Raw genomic sequence first — 18285 nt, 5'->3', positions numbered from 1 at the left:
GTAAGTAGGACTCGCACACACTACCTCAGCTACCTGTCTGGATTGACATCCCCGAATACCATCATGCGGGAGACTCAGGAGTCTTGTTGCCTACAGGTGCACCACCAGACCCGAACATGTAACGGGGGCTGGATAGACCACAGGGGCCAATGTGAGATTGGGTGGGTCAGACCAGACACGAACAAGCGTTACACTATGTTGATCTCAGCAATATTTTTAAAGCAGTGTGTGCAAATGAGCACAGAAATGAGTACTTCATGCCAAATTACATATTCACATGTTATTCACTAAAATTCTGATATTCCAAAGGTCAACCCATCACTACACGATCTCTTGGGCTACTGAAGGTTTCATATTTTCACATGCAAATGCTTTTTGTTTCATTTTAGGGAGTTCATGCCACCCTCTGTGATACAGTACCTGAAGGTATTCCTTTGCAATGCGTTAGTAGCCTCAGACATCATGAGGGTTAAATAATTTTCTGCCATAGGATTTTGTAGGAAATCCTATTAAATAATCTTATGGCAGACAAGTGTGATATCTCCTTCTAGCAAACAATTGTAAAATTATTCCTGATAAGTGCTGATTTCATTGAATTATCGCTTCACTGTATTGCCAGCGTGATTTATTGCAGAGTTAACACATTTTTCATGAATGCAAATAAGCTGGAAATCACAACCTATTTAAGAAAAAATCATTCTAGTTGAATACGGTAGTTATCCCAAATAATATTGCCACTTACAGATTTTTTAAATAATGCCCAATTTTACTGCAGCTATGTAGCCTGGAGCTCCCGTGGCTCCTGGAGACCCCTCTCCCTGGTAGCAGCACGGTCGCGGGTGCCGTCAGGGCCAGCGACGGACCCGACGGCTGCTTCCAAGGGTGGGGGCTGGAGCAGGGAGCAGCGCGTCTTCCCCTGCATGCGGCCGGTTTCCGGGGACGCGATCGAGCCGTTGCTAGGGCCACGATCGCGTCGCTAGGGTCCCAGCGGCTCACGGAGCAGGGAGACGCCATTGCAAAGTATGTTGTGCATGCGCAAGGGCTAGGAGCGCTGCGGGGGCCCACAAGGTAGCGCGCATGCGCAGATAGGAGCCCGCAAACCCTAGCCTACCAGGGAAGGCTCTGAGCAGGGACTACGAGTCCCATGAGCCTCTGCGTGCCCCACGTGATGCCAGGGAGCCAATATGGCTTAAGATGTCCCTGCAGAGTGGATACTTTTTGCGCGCTGATGCCACGGTAGTCAGTTGGAGCCAGGGAGCTGTGAGGGAAGGAAGGGTGCGGGGAGCGAGTGCAGCTCCTGCACCCAGATAGGTACCCACACCCCAGGTAGGTCCCAACTCCCCACAAGAGTAGTGGGTAATTGAGTAGGGACGGCCCAAGATAGGGACGCTGCCCTTAGTGTTAGTGTGCTGTCTTGTCAGGGTCACGGCTGTCAGTGCCGTGAGGTCTGACAGGCAGGCACAGTGTTGCGCAGCACGTTGGCTGCAAGCATCCAGTAGGTAACAGCTTGTTGCTGCAGGTGCTGGAACCAGTTAACTAATAGTCAGGACTGGGAAGAGTTAGGGGAGTGGGGCCGGTTATTAACCCCTGTAGGCCCCTAGGAGTTTCCCCCTAAGACATCGAGGTTGCTGTGCTGTAGGGACGGCCTATAGTACAGTATAGCCGCTAAGTCAATGAAGGGGTTAAGGCAGAATAGCATGTTTATTGGAGACATTTGCCCCCAATAAACATTGCAATAAACAACATACACCCCCTGTGTATTTAAAATACATAAACAACAATAAATACATTAAATACATATAGCACTCATCCATTTCCGGCTGCCACGATGAAGGCCATCCTCATCTTCATCCTGCTCATGCCCCCTCCGCTGCTGCAAAACAGACACAAGAATGAAAACATCCAATGTAATGTCCCCTAACCCCTTAATCACTATAGCGGTTATTAACCGCTACAGTCATTAAGGGGTTAACCCACCCTCACCCACCACTCGGGAGGCCTACATATCCTCCCACACTAACCCCTGACCCCGTGAGGCCTAACCACCCTCACCCACTACCCACAAGGGAGGCCTACCCACATACCGTTGGGGCCAATACCCCCCCGACCCCCGGTACCCACAATAAAAACAATACACTGCCCCACAATAAGCATCATTCTATTTATTAAATACATTACCCACCCCCTGTGCCCCCCCATAAATACATGATTTATCCTTTTACATAAAGGGTTCCTACCCCAGCTCCACGCGAGTCCCCGGCGGGCTGCAATTCATCGTGGCAGCCGGACATGGGTGAGTACTATATGTATTTAATGTATTGATTGGTGTTTATGTATTTAAAATGGGCACATTCACTATTATCCATTTGTGGATAATAGTAATTGTGGCCATTACTATACTGTATGTGTTAAGGGGGGGGGGGGTATTTCTTTATAAGTATGTATGTGTTTTGACATTAATTTGGGGGGGGGGCACATAATTGGTACTGCAGGTCTGCGGGTAACACCCGAGGGCCCCGCCGGCCTATAGTATCATGGATGTGCATATATGTGTATATTAGGGGTTATAGGGGTTGTTGGGATTATATTATATATACATCAAATCCATTTTAGCATCAAGCAGATTAAAAAGTGTAGAAGACATCTATGACAGTAAAAACCATTCAAATGGCAACTTTTATTGTAAACGTAGCAGATGTATCACTTGTAAACATCTTAACACATCTAATTCTATTGTATCTACTTCAAATGGATCTACTCATTCCGTCCAGGGTCACATCAATTGTTTTTTGGGGAGGTACCTGGGCGCTATCTCAGTGTGTCTTATTTGATGTGTGGAAGTGTGAGGAGAATGGTATTATACTGCCTTTAAGTGATTTTCAGGTGATGTCCTCTTGTGACTCGGAACCCCAGCAGGATCTATCCAGGACCTTGTAGGCAATGAATACAAAAAGGGGGGATTGGGGAGCACAATAGTTGGAAACAGGCAACGGTATGGATCTAATAAAAGCTTTTAAGGTGAAGCAGTTGTTACCATGGGCAATTTAGGTAGCTCAGGTTGCTAATATCTAATTGGAAGGGAAAACACACATAGGTTTGTATGTATGAGTTGGTAAGATAAAAGTATATATAACTTACACGGCCTTGTGTAAGCTCAGTCACATCAAGGTTTCTTTGGGAATCCCGTGTTCTGCCGTTGATGCTTTTCTCCTTGCGGTGTAGATACTTCTTCTTGTTGTCTATGCCGCTATCTTCATTAGTTCAGGGTGCCGCTCCAGGGGGATTTCCTCTCGTGTAAATAGAGAAGGGGGATAGGATTAAAACATATGCATATATACGTCAATGGGGGGGAAGGGTAACGTGGCTATAAACCACTGGGCAAAGTGATAATCTAGCACTCACACAGGCTAATGTGAGTGTGTTCTTATCTTGGTATCTTGCTCATGTAGGGGTATTACCCGATCAGAGGCAAGTGATGTAAGGATGGGGTACAAGGGTATAAATAGTGAAAATATAACTCAATACTCACACGGGCCAGTGTGAGTACACACTCCTAGCGGTATCTTTCTTCTTCTGTTCCTGATACAGCTAGTAGTGAAGATGGAATTAACACATACAAAGGACACTAGGGTCTTCAGGGTAAAACTAATTTTAATGAAAATAAAACAACACAGAAAGATAAAAAACAGAAACCAAACGTTTCTGTGGGACAGTAAAAGCAAGGGGGGGGGGGACAGTGGGGTGTATGGTGGTAGGGGGTCTCCCCTTCCGCGTCCGGATGGGGAGCTACAACTACACCTCTGTCTCCTCTGTGTTATGCTGCAAAGTGTTCCAGATGAAAGAGCAACGCGTTTCGTCCAAGTACTGGACTTCCTCAGGCTCTGTAGATGTGGTCTTGCTGTTCCCAGCCTCTTTTATGCCAGGTTTGGCCAATCCTGGCCTTGGTGTGGTCTCCGTCCCGTTTTCTGATGCGACGGGACGTCGCCATCTTGTAGAGTTGCGCGCGCATCCCATCTTCTGTTGGTGTCGCGCGTGTGAGTAATTCAAGTCACTAATAAAGTTTTTCGTTATTGAGGAGTCGCATGTCTTGCTGGCATAAGCAAAGCAGCCCCATATCCTTAGTAGTGTCCGTGGATGTCTCAATAAAGTTTGGTATTATAAAAAAATTTGGTATTGTGAAAATGGGGAAGGGAAAGTTGCGCACGCAGTCCCCTGCATACTGCGTAGTTGTGTGCCCTGTTGAGGGTCTCTAGGTGTTCTCCTTATCGACCGGATGTCTTTGAATTTCAGAAGGTATAAAAGTGACGTGGAAGGTGTCAAAAAATGCCTCCGATGGTGGCTACATTAGCATTGATAAATATAACGTGCCATAATCCTCAAAATGTGTAAAAAATACAAAAACAGAAAAAATAAGAAAAAATAAAAACTTTCTATGGTAACTAAAACATGTGTTACGTTTTATGTGATCAATAAAGTTATAAGTGTGTGAGAGTCTTCTCTGAAGTGGATTTCTATACAAAGTAATAAATATATCTAATTATTTTGAAATATTGTGTAATTCAAATGCTGATGTCTTTAAAATTAAGATTATGTGAAAGTGATAAATATTATAGTGTAGGTTAAGTCAAAGAGTAATAAATATATACAATTAATGTGTTGGTAAAAGTGTTTGGGATGTTGAGAGTGCAGGGGGTTAATATAATAAAATTGAATTAATTTGCCTGGTTATAATAAACAATGGTAATCAAACAATATAATGTGGGTTGCTTCAGAGATAAAAATTATTAGAATGTGTAAGGTGCATAGTGATAGATGTTACTTTGATGGGTTTTAGGTTAAGCTACCTATTGTGTATTAATAAAAGTGATAGTAATAAAAATAGTAGTGGAATGATATACTAATGATGGTAGTGAATAACATACTACATTAACTAAAGTGGCAGATCATCTCCTATGTAGATGAAGCTTGTAGGTAAAAAGACATACATTAAATGTGTACTAATCGAATCTAAACCCCCCCATTAGGGAGGCAGGTGGAATTGATAGTGCCTGAAAAGTTAAAAATGAAAAGGCAAGGAATGGATAAAATGCGATATCTAGAAAAATGAAAAAATACATATAAAAGAATACATATAAAAGAATACATATAAAAGAATGACTGGAGAGATACCAATGCACTAAAAGATGATCTCTTTCCCGGTGCAAATTAAAAATGGTATGCTGTAAAATAAAATAAAATAAAATACCATGAAATAGGATGAGAGTCTGTGGTCTCAAAAGGCGATCAAAAAAAGTGCAGTCTAAGCCTGAAATTAAAATGTTGAGGGAAATTTCAGAGCCTTGGGCAGATGCATCTGTGGTTGAGGAAAAAAAAAGCAAGTTAGTGATTGCCTTGGACTAATCGTAAAAAGTGTTCAGGGAAGGGATATGCGGGCCATAGTCTGGGGTATTGGGTGCTCACATAAATGCCCCCAGATCTATGTCTATATTGAGTCCTCTGGGTGTTAGTGTCTTTAATTTGTATATCCAGAAGGTTTCTCGTTGACATAGCTTACGCAACCGGTCCCCACCTCTCCAGTTAGCGTCAACCCTCTCTATACCCTTATACGTAAGAAGATTTGGGTTGCCCTCATGGGATACGCTGAAGTGCCTCGAAACGCTGTGTGTCATTAGCTGCCTCTTTATATTCCCCATGTGTTCCAGTATGCGGACTCGCAAGGGTCTCGAAGTGCGGCCCACGTACTGGAGTCCACAGGGGCAGGACAATAAATAAACGATGTAGTCTGTGCGGCAGTCTAGATGTTGCTTTATCTTAAAAGTTTCTCTTGTCACATTCGACGTAAATTCCAGTTTGTTTCCCTTTGCTGCTTGCTTGCACGCTTTGCAATTAAAACAGCTATGGAAACCTTTTACTGGGGGTAGCCAGGTATGAGTTTTGGGTTCTTCTTTTTTGAAGACGCTGGGTGCTAGTTGGAGTTTAATGCACGGCGCCTTTCTGAAAATAACTTTTGGGACGCTGGGGATATTGTCTTTGAGGACAGGGTCTTGTAATACCACATGCCAATGCTTTTTTATTATTTTTTGAATTTTCATGGCATCTGTGTTATAGGTGCTAATTTGGAATTGTGTGTTGCCCTGTTTTGCTTTTGAAATCAGCATGTCGCTACGCGGTAGTGCGTTAGTTTTAGCTACTGCTGATTCTATGAGTTCCGAAGGGTAGCCTCTTTCGTGAAATCTGCCTTTCAATATTTCGGCTTGGTCTCTAAAGGTGCTGTCGTCAGTGCAGTTTCTCCGGACTCTCCGAAACTGACCAAATGGTATGTTATCTAACCACTTTGGGTGGTGGCAACTAGTGGTCAGTAAAAAATTGTTGGCATCCGTTGGCTTAAAGAATGTTTTTGTTTTTATTTCTGTGTTCTCTATATATATGTTTAGGTCCAGGTAGTTAATATTGGTCTTACTTTGTTCGGATGTAAACTCTACATTGATGTTATTTTGGTTAATATGTGTAATGAAATCCCTCAGTTTTAAATCGTCCCCCTTCCATATAAACAGTACGTCGTCTATATAGCGATGCCATGAGACCAGGTTTGCGCTAAAGGGGTTATTGGACCAAATGTTGGCTTCTTCCCAGTCCGCTAGAAAGATATTTGCGTAACTGGGCGCAAACCTGGTCCCCATCGCGGTTCCGCACATCTGGAGGTAGAATTGACCATTAAACCAGAAGACATTATGCGTTAGGATGAAATTAATACTATCAAGGATAAAATTGCGCTGTTCTTCCGGGATATTGGTGTCCTGACTGATGACATTTTCTACAGCTTTGAGACCGTCTGTGTGTTGGATGCATGTATACAAAGACTTCACGTCGCAAGTGGCTAGCGTGAAGTCTTCCTGCCAGATTACATCTTTGAGGAGGTTTATGACCTGAGTGGTATCTTTAAGGTATGATCTCCCTCTGGTTGCATATGTCTGCAAATAGAAATCCAAATACTCTGATAGGTTTTGGGTTAGGGACCCGATGCCCGATATTATGGGTCTACCAGGTGGCTTCTCCATGCACTTGTGTATTTTAGGCAAAAAGTAAAAAACCGGTAGAATGGGTTTCTCCTGGTGTAAATAGCCCCATTCTTTATCGTTGAGGATTCCTAAGTGTTTTCCTTTTATCCAAAATCCTATCTAGTTCCTGTTTGTGAATATTGGTGGGGTCATTCCTTAATTGTTGGTATGTGGTTACATCTCCCAATATTCTATTGGCCTCTAATAGATAGTATTCTGTGTCCATCACCACCACACCTCCTCCCTTATCCGCTGGTTTGATGGTGATGGACCTATTGTCTGCCAGTTCCCTTAGAGCTGTTGTTTCTTCTTTGCTAAGGTTACTCCTAGGGTTCTTTTTATCATGTGCCAGTTTTTCCAAATCCTCTAAGATCAATTGGTGGTACACCTCAAGGTAATGTCCCTTACTGCCAGTGGGATTGAACTTTGACCTTTCCTTTAATCCTGAATGGACAAAGTTCACTCTCTCTTCCCCTGCCACTATGGGTGTGTAAGGGTATCTCTAGTAACTGCATCCCTATTTAGAAAGAATCTTTTCATGGTTAGATTTCTCAGAAATTTATTCGCATCCATGAACATTGCGAAGCCACTCGGTTTTGTTGTGGGTGCAAAGTTGAGGCCCCTGGCTATAACAGCATGTTGTGTATCTGTTAATGTAGTTTTACTAATATTGAAAACTCCTTTTATCTTTGATATTTCTTTTGGAGCCCTCCTTCTCCCTCTCTTTCCTCTCTTTCTCTTTTCTGTCCTTTCTTCCTTTCCTCCGTGTCTAATTCCGCTAAAGCTGTGAATTTGTTTTTTAACGGAGGGGGGGGGGGGGGTGTGGTGTACTTTGCTCTAAAAAAGCCACTGATGCTCCATTTTTTGTTCTTTCCCATACAGGGCTCCTCATGGGTGATCTACTTGTACGCATTGACCTTTCTGGTTCCCTATCTCTATGCCTTGAGTGGTCTCTTCTGTCTCTAAAATGTTCCCTTTCCCCTCTCCATGGTGGTCTTTCCCTTTTATCTTCCCTTTCATGGTATGGTCTATTATCCCATCCCTGTCGTCTTTCCTGACTTTGGTGATCCCTTCGATATTGGTCCCTTCTATCTCTGTGGTCATATCTCCTGTCCCCCTCCCAGAAGTGCCGTGGCCTTTCTTGGTGATAGTTTCTATGGGGAAAAAAGGTTTCCCTCTCATGTGGTGGTCTTGATCGTTCTCTCTCCCTTCTATTACTATCTCTTCTTCTTTCTGGACTTTTTCTCTCTACTTTTGGGGGTGACTTTCTCGCTCGTTCTTGATTTTCTATGCGGTTGACGGTTTTAGTGTCTGTGGAGTTAGTTCTAGGCCTCCTCGGTGTGTGTGCACTGCCATCTCTACCTTTCTCGTAAGTTTTGTTTATTCCACTTTTGTCCCATTTCTTGTTGTTGGTGTATACTCCCCCTGTGTAGTCATCCTCATCCCTTTTGAATTTTTTATTTTTAGAAATGATTAAATTCCTTTCTATTATGTCTATTTCTGTAGATAATTTTTTGTTCCTTTCGTGGAATGTACTACAATGTTTTAGAGGTTCCAATTTAGTTCTTATCCCATTAATATCTTCATCTAGTTTCTTAAGAGTAATCTGATGGTGTTCGATTAGTAGTCTTATGAGGTCATTGCCACAGGTGTCTAATATGGTCTCCCACCTTACCGTAAATTCAATTTCCTCTAGATCGAAGGAGGCTTTCTTACTAACTCTTAGGCCTCTTGGTATTCGTTTGGCCTTAATATACTCCTCTAAATAGGCTTTATCTAGTAGTTTTTTAATCTCCTTTTTTAGTAGTTTATCTAGTAAATCAAATTCCTCATTAATAATTTCCGAGTCATCTCTCTCTTCAGTTATCTTCATAATGCTCTCCATATCCTTATCCCGTAATAATCTTTTTTCGAAGATATTAGGGGTGGTTACTGTGGTTTCCATTTCTGTGGTATCCACTTCTATAAACGTGGTTTCTAGATCGGGATCAGTGATATTTGAATCTGATTCCATATTCTAGGGACCAGTTCTCAGATGGTGAGAAGAGCTGCCTACAGGTAGTTTGGATAATGGGTAAGTTGTTTGGGGAGGTACCCGGGCGCTATCTCAGTGTGTCTTATTTGATGTGTGGAAGTGTGAGGAGAATGGTATTATACTGCCTTTAAGTGATTTTCAGGTGATGTCCTCTTGTGACTCGGAACCCCAGCAGGATCTATCCAGGACCCTTGTAGGCAATGAATATAAAAAGGGGGGATGGGGGAGCACAATAGTTGGAAACAGGCAATGGTATGGATCTAATAAAATCTTTTAAGGTGAAGCAGTTGTTACCATGGGCAATTTAGGTAGCTCAGGTTGCTAATATCTAATTGGAAGGGAAAACACACATAGGTTTGTATGTATGAGTTGGTAAGATAAAAGTATATATAACTTACACGGCCTTGTGTAAGCTCAGTCACATCAAGGTTTCTTTGGGAATCCCGTGTTCTGCCGTTGATGCTTTTCTCCTTGCGGTGTAGATACTTCTTCTTGTTGTCTATGCCACTATCTTCATTAGTTCAGGGTGCCGCTCCAGGGGGATTTCCTCTCGTGTAAATAGAGAAGGGGGATAGGATTAAAACATATGCATATATACGTCAATGGGGGGGAAGGGTAACGTGGCTATAAACCACTGGGCAAAGTGATAATCTAGCACTCACACGGGCTAATGTGAGTGTGTTCTTATCTTGGTATCTTGCTCATGTAGGGGTATTACCCGATCAGAGGCAAGTGATGTAAGGATGGGGTACAAGGGTATAAATAGTGAAAATATAACTCAATACTCACACGGGCCAGTGTGAGTACACACTCCTAGCGGTATCTTTCTTCTTCTGTTCCTGATACAGCTAGTAGTGAAGATGGAATTAACACATACAAAGGACACTAGGGTCTTCAGGGTAAAACTAATTTTAATGAAAATAAAACAACACAGAAAGATAAAAAACAGAAACCAAACGTTTCTGTGGGACAGTAAAAGCAAGGGGGGGGACAGTGGGGTGTATGGTGGTGGGGGGTCTCCCCTTCCGCGTCTACCTCAACAGGGCACACAACTACGCAGTATGCAGGAGACTGCGTGCGCAACTTTCCCTTCCCCATTTTCACAATACCAAATTTTTTTATAATACCAAACTTTATTGAGACATCCACGGACACTACTAACAATATGGGGCTGCCTTGCCTATGCCAGCAAGACATGCGACTCCTCAATAACGAAAAACTTTATTAGTGACTTAAATTACTCACACGCGCGACACCAACAGAAGATGGGATGCGCGCGCAACTCTACAAGATGGCGACGTCCCGTCGCATCAGAAAACGGGACGGAGACCACACCAAGGCCAGGATTGGCCAAACCTGGCATAAAAGAGGCTGGGAACAGCAAGACCACATCTACAGAGCCTGAGGAAGTCCAGTACTTGGACGAAACGCGTTGCTCTTTCATCTGGAACACTTTGCAGCATAACACAGAGGAGACAGAGGTGTAGTTGTAGCTCCCCATCCGGACACGGAAGGGGAGACCCCCTACCACCATACACCCCACTGTCCCCCCCCTTGCTTTTACTGTCCCACAGAAACGTTTGGTTTCTGTTTTTTATCTTTCTGTGTTGTTTTATTTTCATTAAAATTAGTTTTACCCTGAAGACCCTAGTGTCCTTTGTATGTGTTAATTCCATCTTCACTACTAGCTGTATCAGGAACAGAAGAAGAAAGATACCGCTAGGAGTGTGTACTCACACTGGCCCGTGTGAGTATTGAGTTATATTTTCACTATTTATACCCTTGTACCCCATCCTTACATCACTTGCCTCTGATCGGGTAATACCCCTACATGAGCAAGATACCAAGATAAGAACACACTCACATTAGCCCGTGTGAGTGCTAGATTATCACTTTGCCCAGTGGTTTATAGCCACGTTACCCTTCCCCCCCATTGACGTATATATGCATATGTTTTAATCCTATCCCCCTTCTCTATTTACACGAGAGGAAATCCCCCTGGAGCGGCACCCTGAACTAATGAAGATAGCGGCATAGACAACAAGAAGAAGTATCTACACCGCAAGGAGAAAAGCATCAACGGCAGAACACGGGATTCCCAAAGAAACCTTGATGTGACTGAGCTTACACAAGGCCGTGTAAGTTATATATACTTTTATCTTACCAACTCATACATACAAACCTATGTGTGTTTTCCCTTCCAATTAGATATTAGCAACCTGAGCTACCTAAATTGCCCATGGTAACAACTGCTTCACCTTAAAAGCTTTTATTAGATCCATACCGTTGCCTGTTTCCAACTATTGTGCTCCCCCATCCCCCTTTTTATATTCATCACATCAATTGTTTAACCAGCTTTGTGGTTTATGCCATCATGTGCCCATGTGGGCTACAATATATTGGCCGGATGGCGAGAGCCCTAAGCACTAGATTTTTAGAACATTGTAGGAACATTATACATGGGCTACAAACACATAGTCTGTCACGTCATTATCAACTAAAACATAATCAAGATCCAGTAACACTCAGAATAATGGGTATAGAAAATATAAAATCAACCCTACTGAGTGGTGACAGACATAAAAGCCTCAACCTACGTGAAACATACTGGATTTACGTTCTAAATACTCTAAGTCCATCCGGTTTAAACGACTGCATAGATGTCAGTACGGTCATCTGAGAGGAGCTTCTCTTAGGGCATTGATATAGAGGTCAGGGTTGAACATGCTTGGCATGTTCCCTCCTTATCTGTCTCGAGCAGTGTCCTTCCAGGTCTGTTCATTTCTAAAAAGTTATATTCAATCAAATTCACTCATGACACATAGTAATGTTTTATAATAATTACAATTAATATAAGTCATTTAGAAATAATAATAAAAACACATATTCATTTGACACAATAAGTAAGTTTTATTAAAAATTTAAAAAAGAATAATATAAGAATATATTATCAATTAATAAACACACATACACATATATTATATAAAAACTAGAATAGAGTTAATATTAATTATTATTAATTTTTATATTAACAATTGTTTGCACCAATTTTTCACATTAAGGTTTTCTTTTCAATTTATTATATTTCCTTTGGATATAATTAATCATTGGTACACATTCATGGTTCACATTAATTGATAAGTTCACATAACAATAGATACTCTTTGCCAGCATGGACACATAAGCCGTTATGCATTTGCTGTTCATTTTGTCATGCAGGTGACTGTGGGATACAAAGTCTGAGTTAGCCAGTTCTCCCGGTTTTCCTGCAAAAAAGAAGGATATTTAATTAAAACATCTTTATTAACCCTCTACAATTAGGTCAATCAGATACACAAGATGGGGTCAATCGTTCTCCTATCATTTTAAATCATAAAATTATATACACTTAATCATTTGAACATCCCAATTCACTTTTCATAGTGTGGTCTTTTCTTCCTTTCAACAATATAGTTGTATTATATAAATCCTAATTGCCCATGTCTGAGTTCACATGTCTATCAATTTGGGGTAGGCATGGGACACAGGCATTTAGGATTTTATTTCTAATCGTATCAATTATATTACCTATTGTTCATCATTGTTATTCATTGTTTCATATGGTCGTTAATATGTAGGTAGCTATCATTCCTGTCTGTAACGGATATCAACAATCAGAACACCAATGGGTTTTTTTTCAACATATATCTTGGGGTTGAATGCCAATTAGGGATAATTTGAATTGAATATTCACCCATAATCTCATTATATCAGTTATTAATGCGGATATGGGAAATTAATCCCTGTAGGTGCTACAAATGTCTCTGCAGTATTGTGCAATATAGCGTTGAAATCCAGGAAAGAGTTAACTTCATGTGCAGTATACAGGCATTGAATGCTCACTTGATAGCCATATTATAGGATAATGTAAAGAGTGGTATGCAGGCACCACAGTGGGTGTGTGAAATGTACACTCACTGAAGAGAGCACACCCCACACCCACTTATGGGACAGCACCCCTCAACCCATAGGCATGAGACAATATAAAGCCATGAATGATGGAACTGCAGTAACAGAAATAAATAACTCACGAATCCTTCCTGGACAGGTATAGCGTGTCTCCTTCCGGTATGATGAATCCAAGTTGAGAAAAAGAGTGGTGGAGCACTGCTGTAAAAATAAAGGGCTGGAGGCTGCTGACAAGTAAAAATGCTTTAATTTAAGGCATGAGTAGACTGGGCTACAAAAAAGGAAGATATATCTAACGCGTTTGAAGTGTTTAAATATTGCAAAGTGTATAGGACATTGGTTGTCTTCTTTCAATTTATTGTAATACCAATTGAGTATATTCAAGTGTTTTTAATTTTCAGTAATTAACCAGTAGTTGGTTTGATTAACATACACCTGTATAAATAGCATGACGTACTTCCGTCACATATCCCCTGATGAAATCACCGTGAGAGGGATGAAACGCGTAGGGAAGAGTTTTTTTAAGCTATTGAGAATTCATTCACTCACCGTTAACTGCTAATGCACCACGGACGCTCTTGGGACATTTTGCTTGCTGCCGGGTCTCACATCCGCCTTTGCGGAGTCACACTTACCATACCTCCCATCCGGATACTGCTGTGAGGGTGGTGGACTTCCGGGTCATGCTGTGAAGGGCTGTGCAGTTCCTGTACCTCTACTGGACGATGGTTCAAAGAAGCTGGGACTTCACAGAAGGAGAGAGTGGCGTGCAAGTGGAGCAACATCGTTGTGCAGTTGGCGAATGAGTATACTCATTACATGCTTTTACCTTTTATCTGTTTGTGAGTTTAAATGTGTTGGATCTACCATTTTTTATTAAATTGTATTATTTCATGCTGCACTAGGATCGGCGCTTTCTTTTCTTGTTGTTCACAGATTTCTGGGAGGTCGTTGGTCCTTGCGGAGAGCAGCCAGATCCTAATCCATGAACCCTTTTTCTATTTTTATTTTTTACATTTTTTTGTGTGTTTCTCATAACACATATTTTTTAATCAATCTACTGTATTTTGGTCGCAACATAATATTTTATATTTCTCTCAAATGGTATAGCATGATAGTCAGTAGCTTTTAATATTCAGCTATTTTATTACATACATTTAATTCATATTTTTGTGTATTTTTATATATTATTAGTGTGTAGTTAATCAGCCATCACAGGTTCTTATCATTTTTTTTACATTCTATTACTGCTGACGTTAGATTAGTACTTTTTAAATTAGATATCCAGTGTTAGATTCACACCTGAGGAGCGCAGTCTTTTTTCTGTTTATATATATATATATATATATATATATATATATATATATATATATATATATATAAATATATAACAACAAAAAAACAATATGAAGTAGCGCCGCTAAATAACCCAGTTAATTATAGATATTAATAGGAGAGACAGTAGCTAATTGGATAGGCTTGAAGGGGCAGCTAGAGTAGGCTGATACACTATGATAGAACTTTAAAAAATATAATAGCAATACAATCTCCTGACAATAAACCCTAAAGAAAAAATAAAAATCTAAGAAATATATTTAATAAGTAAAAAATAGAAAAAATTGTCAAAAAATATAAAAATGTAATAAAAAACCTTCAATACATAAAGTCCTGTTCCAGTGGCAATGTCTTTGGTTTCTTGCAGCCCGTTTCAAAGGGATCACCAGTCCCTAATGATATCTAGAAAAAAGGAAAGAGAAAGAAACAGGCGCACACCTAGTGCATTACCACAATAAAAATGTATTGAATGAACATGTAAGCCAGGAGAGCAGCACATGGGAGCCAAAGTTCTACAGTCAACCTGCAATAGTGCTTGTGGGCAAATGGCGGCCAGAATCTCCCGGCTTACAACCTCATACATTTGCTATACTGGAGGTGTCTGTTTCCTGGAGGGACCAATAAGATGGTACACTGAAGGCGAAGGACCCCTCTTCCGGTTCCGGTTTCACGGAGTTGATCCACGTGACTACGCCATTGATTGCGGACGGACGCTGGTGATCGAGCTGCATGGCACATGAGAGCCTATCTCATACACGCCTATATTTGCTGTACTTTTGTGAGTGGGCATTTGTTAGATTTTATGTTCATTCAATACATTTTTATTGTGGTAATGCACTAGGTGTGCGCCTGTTTCTTTCTCTTTCCTTTTTTCTATATATAAATATATATATATATATATCTTTATTTATTTATATTCATTTATTTATTTATTTATTTAGATATATTTATTTATTTATTTAGTGTGGAGCTGCTGTGTGTGATTATTTTTTATTGTGGGTAGCGGGTGTGGGTGAAGGGGGTATTAGCCACAACGGTGGTTGTTTAGGGCTTGCAGGTGGGTAGCGGGAGGGCTTAACCCCTTCATGACCGTAGCGGTATTAACTGGTCTCATTTGAAATAAATTATCAAAAAACAGATTACTTGGGTTCAACAAAGACTTTAAACTTAAGAAAGGCAGATTTTAATAAACTGAGGTCTAATCTAGTAGTAATACAATGGGATGATGTTTTTGCAGGGGAAAATGTAGAAGATAAATGGGCAGTCTTTAAAACATTGTTTGAAAAGCACACTTATCAGTGTATACCCTTGGGTAATAAGTATAAAAGAAAAAAGTCAAAACCAATGTGGCTAAATAAACAGGTAGGGGAGGAAATGGACAAGAAGAGGAAGGCGTTTAGATTCTTTAAGTCAGAAGGGACGGAGACATCGTATAAGAATTATAAGGAATGTAACAAAAATTGCAAAAAGGCAATTAAATTAGCAAAAATGGATAATGAAAAAAGGATTGCAATAGAAAGTAAGGTCAACCCTAAAAAGTTCCTTAATAACAAAAAAATGAGAAAAGAAAATATAGGACCCTTTCAGTGTGAGATGGGTAGGCAGATTATTGGAGATAAGGAAAAAGCAGAGGTATTAAGCAAATTCTTTGCCTCTGTGTTTACCAGGGAAGAATCAAGTTCAATAGTAGCGCCGCAGGAGGAAGCCACAACCTCCATATTAATGAACAATTGGTTAACTGAGGAAGAAGTTCATAAGCGACTTGAAAAAATTAAAGTAAATAAGGCACCTGGCCCCGATGGCATACATCCAAGAGTTCTCAAGGAGTTAAGCTCAGTAATAGCAAACCCATTATATTTAATATTCAAGGACTCCATTTCCACAGGCTCAGTACCACAAGATTGGCATAAAGCAGATGTGGTGCCTATATTTAAAAAGGGAGCTAGATCACAACCGGGAAATTACAGACCTGTAAGCCTGACTTCAATAGTAGGGAGACTACGTGAAGGTTTATACGGGATAATATTCAGGAATACTTAATGGAAAACAAAATTATTAGTATTAGTCAGCATGAATTTATGAAGGACAGATCTTGCCAAACTAACCTTATTTGTTTCTTTGAGGAGGTAAGTAGGAATTTAGACCAGGGTAATGCAGTTGATGTGGTCTACTTAGATTGTGCAAAGGCTTTTGATACGGTTTCACACAAGAGGTTGGTGTACAAAATAAAGAAAATTGGACTCAGTAATAATATATGCACCTGGATTGAAAACTGGTTAAAGGACAGACAACAGAGGGTTGTCATAAATGGAACTTTTTCAGGTTGGGCTAAAGTCGTGAGTGGAGTACCGCAAGGATCGGTACTGGGGCCCCTGCTTTTTAACTTGTTTATTAATGACCTTGAGGTTGGGATCGAGAGCAAAGTCTCCATCTTTGCTGATGATACTAAATTGTGTAAGGTAATAGAATCAGAGCAGGATGTAATTTCTCTTCAGAAGGACTTGGAGAGACTGGAAACGTGGGCAGGTAAATGGCAAATGAGGTTTAATACAGATAAATGTAAGGTTATGCATTTGGGATGCAAGAATAAAAAGGCGACTTACAAATTAAATGGAGATATATTGGGGGAATCCTTGATGGAGAAGGATTTAGGAGTGCTTGTAGACAGCAGGCTTAGCAATAGTGCCCAATGTCATGGAGTAGCTGCAAAGGCAAACAAGATCTTATCTTGCATCAAACGGGCAATGGATGGAAGGGAAGTAAACATAATTATGCCCCTTTACAAAGCATTAGTAAGACCACACCTTGAATATGGAGTACAATTTTGGGCACCAATCCTAAGAAAAGACATTATGGAACTAGAGAGAGTGCAGAGAAGAGCCACCAAATTAATAAAGGGGGTGGACATTCTAATTTATGAGGAGAGGCTAGCTAAATTAGATTTATTTACATTAGAAAAGAGGCGTCTAAGGGGGGATATGATAACTATATACAAATATATTCAGGGACAATACAAGGAGCTTTCAAAAGAACTATTCATCCCACGGGCAGTACAAAGGACTCGGGGCCATCCCTTAAGGTTTGAGGAAAGGAAATTTCACCAGCAACAAAGGAAATGGTTCTTTACAGTAAGGGCAGTTAAAATGTGGAATTCATTACCCATGGAGACTGTGATGGCAGATACAATAGATTTGTTCAAAAAAAGGTTGGACATCTTTTTAGATGGGAAACGTATACAGGGATATACCAAATATGTATACATGGGAAGGATGTTGATCCAGGGATTAATCTGATTGCCAATTCTTGGAGTCAGGAAGGAATTAATTTTTCCCCTTAATGGGGTTTTTTGTTTGCCTTCCTCTGGATCAATAAGTAAGTATAGATATAGGATAAAGTATCTGTTGTCTAAATTTAGCACAGGTCGAACTTGATGGACGTACGTCTTTTTTCAACCTCATCTACTATGTAACTATGTAACTATGTAACTGCTACGGTTGTGAAGGGGTTAAGTACACCCGCAACCCCCCCGCAAGCCCTAAACAAACAACAAGGGCCAAATATCCCCTTCACCCATCCCCGCTACCCACAATAAAGCTGGCACGGTGGGTTAAACCCTTCATTGCCTTAGCGGTTAGCCGCTAAGATAATGAAGTGGGCTGTACATGCATTTTTCCTGCCTCGGATGTGTGCCGGGGTAGTCTGGTGCTGGTATCAGCTCCGGAGACCCCCGACATCAATCACAGACAGGAAAAAGGTGTGATTTTTCTAAGTGTCGCCCTTGCCGATGCTCCTCCTCCACCAACTTACCAACTTTAGTTGGCGGGACGAATTGCCGAAAAACTCTCCATTGTGGTGTGCCGATCAGCAGCAAAAAGCTTATCGGGGCTACTTGAATTCAGCCGAGTTCAA

The sequence above is a fragment of the Ascaphus truei genome, chromosome 2 (assembly GCF_040206685.1).
Source record: "Ascaphus truei isolate aAscTru1 chromosome 2, aAscTru1.hap1, whole genome shotgun sequence".
Classification (NCBI taxonomy): domain Eukaryota; kingdom Metazoa; phylum Chordata; class Amphibia; order Anura; family Ascaphidae; genus Ascaphus; species Ascaphus truei.
This window is presented reverse-complemented; position numbering follows the sequence as displayed.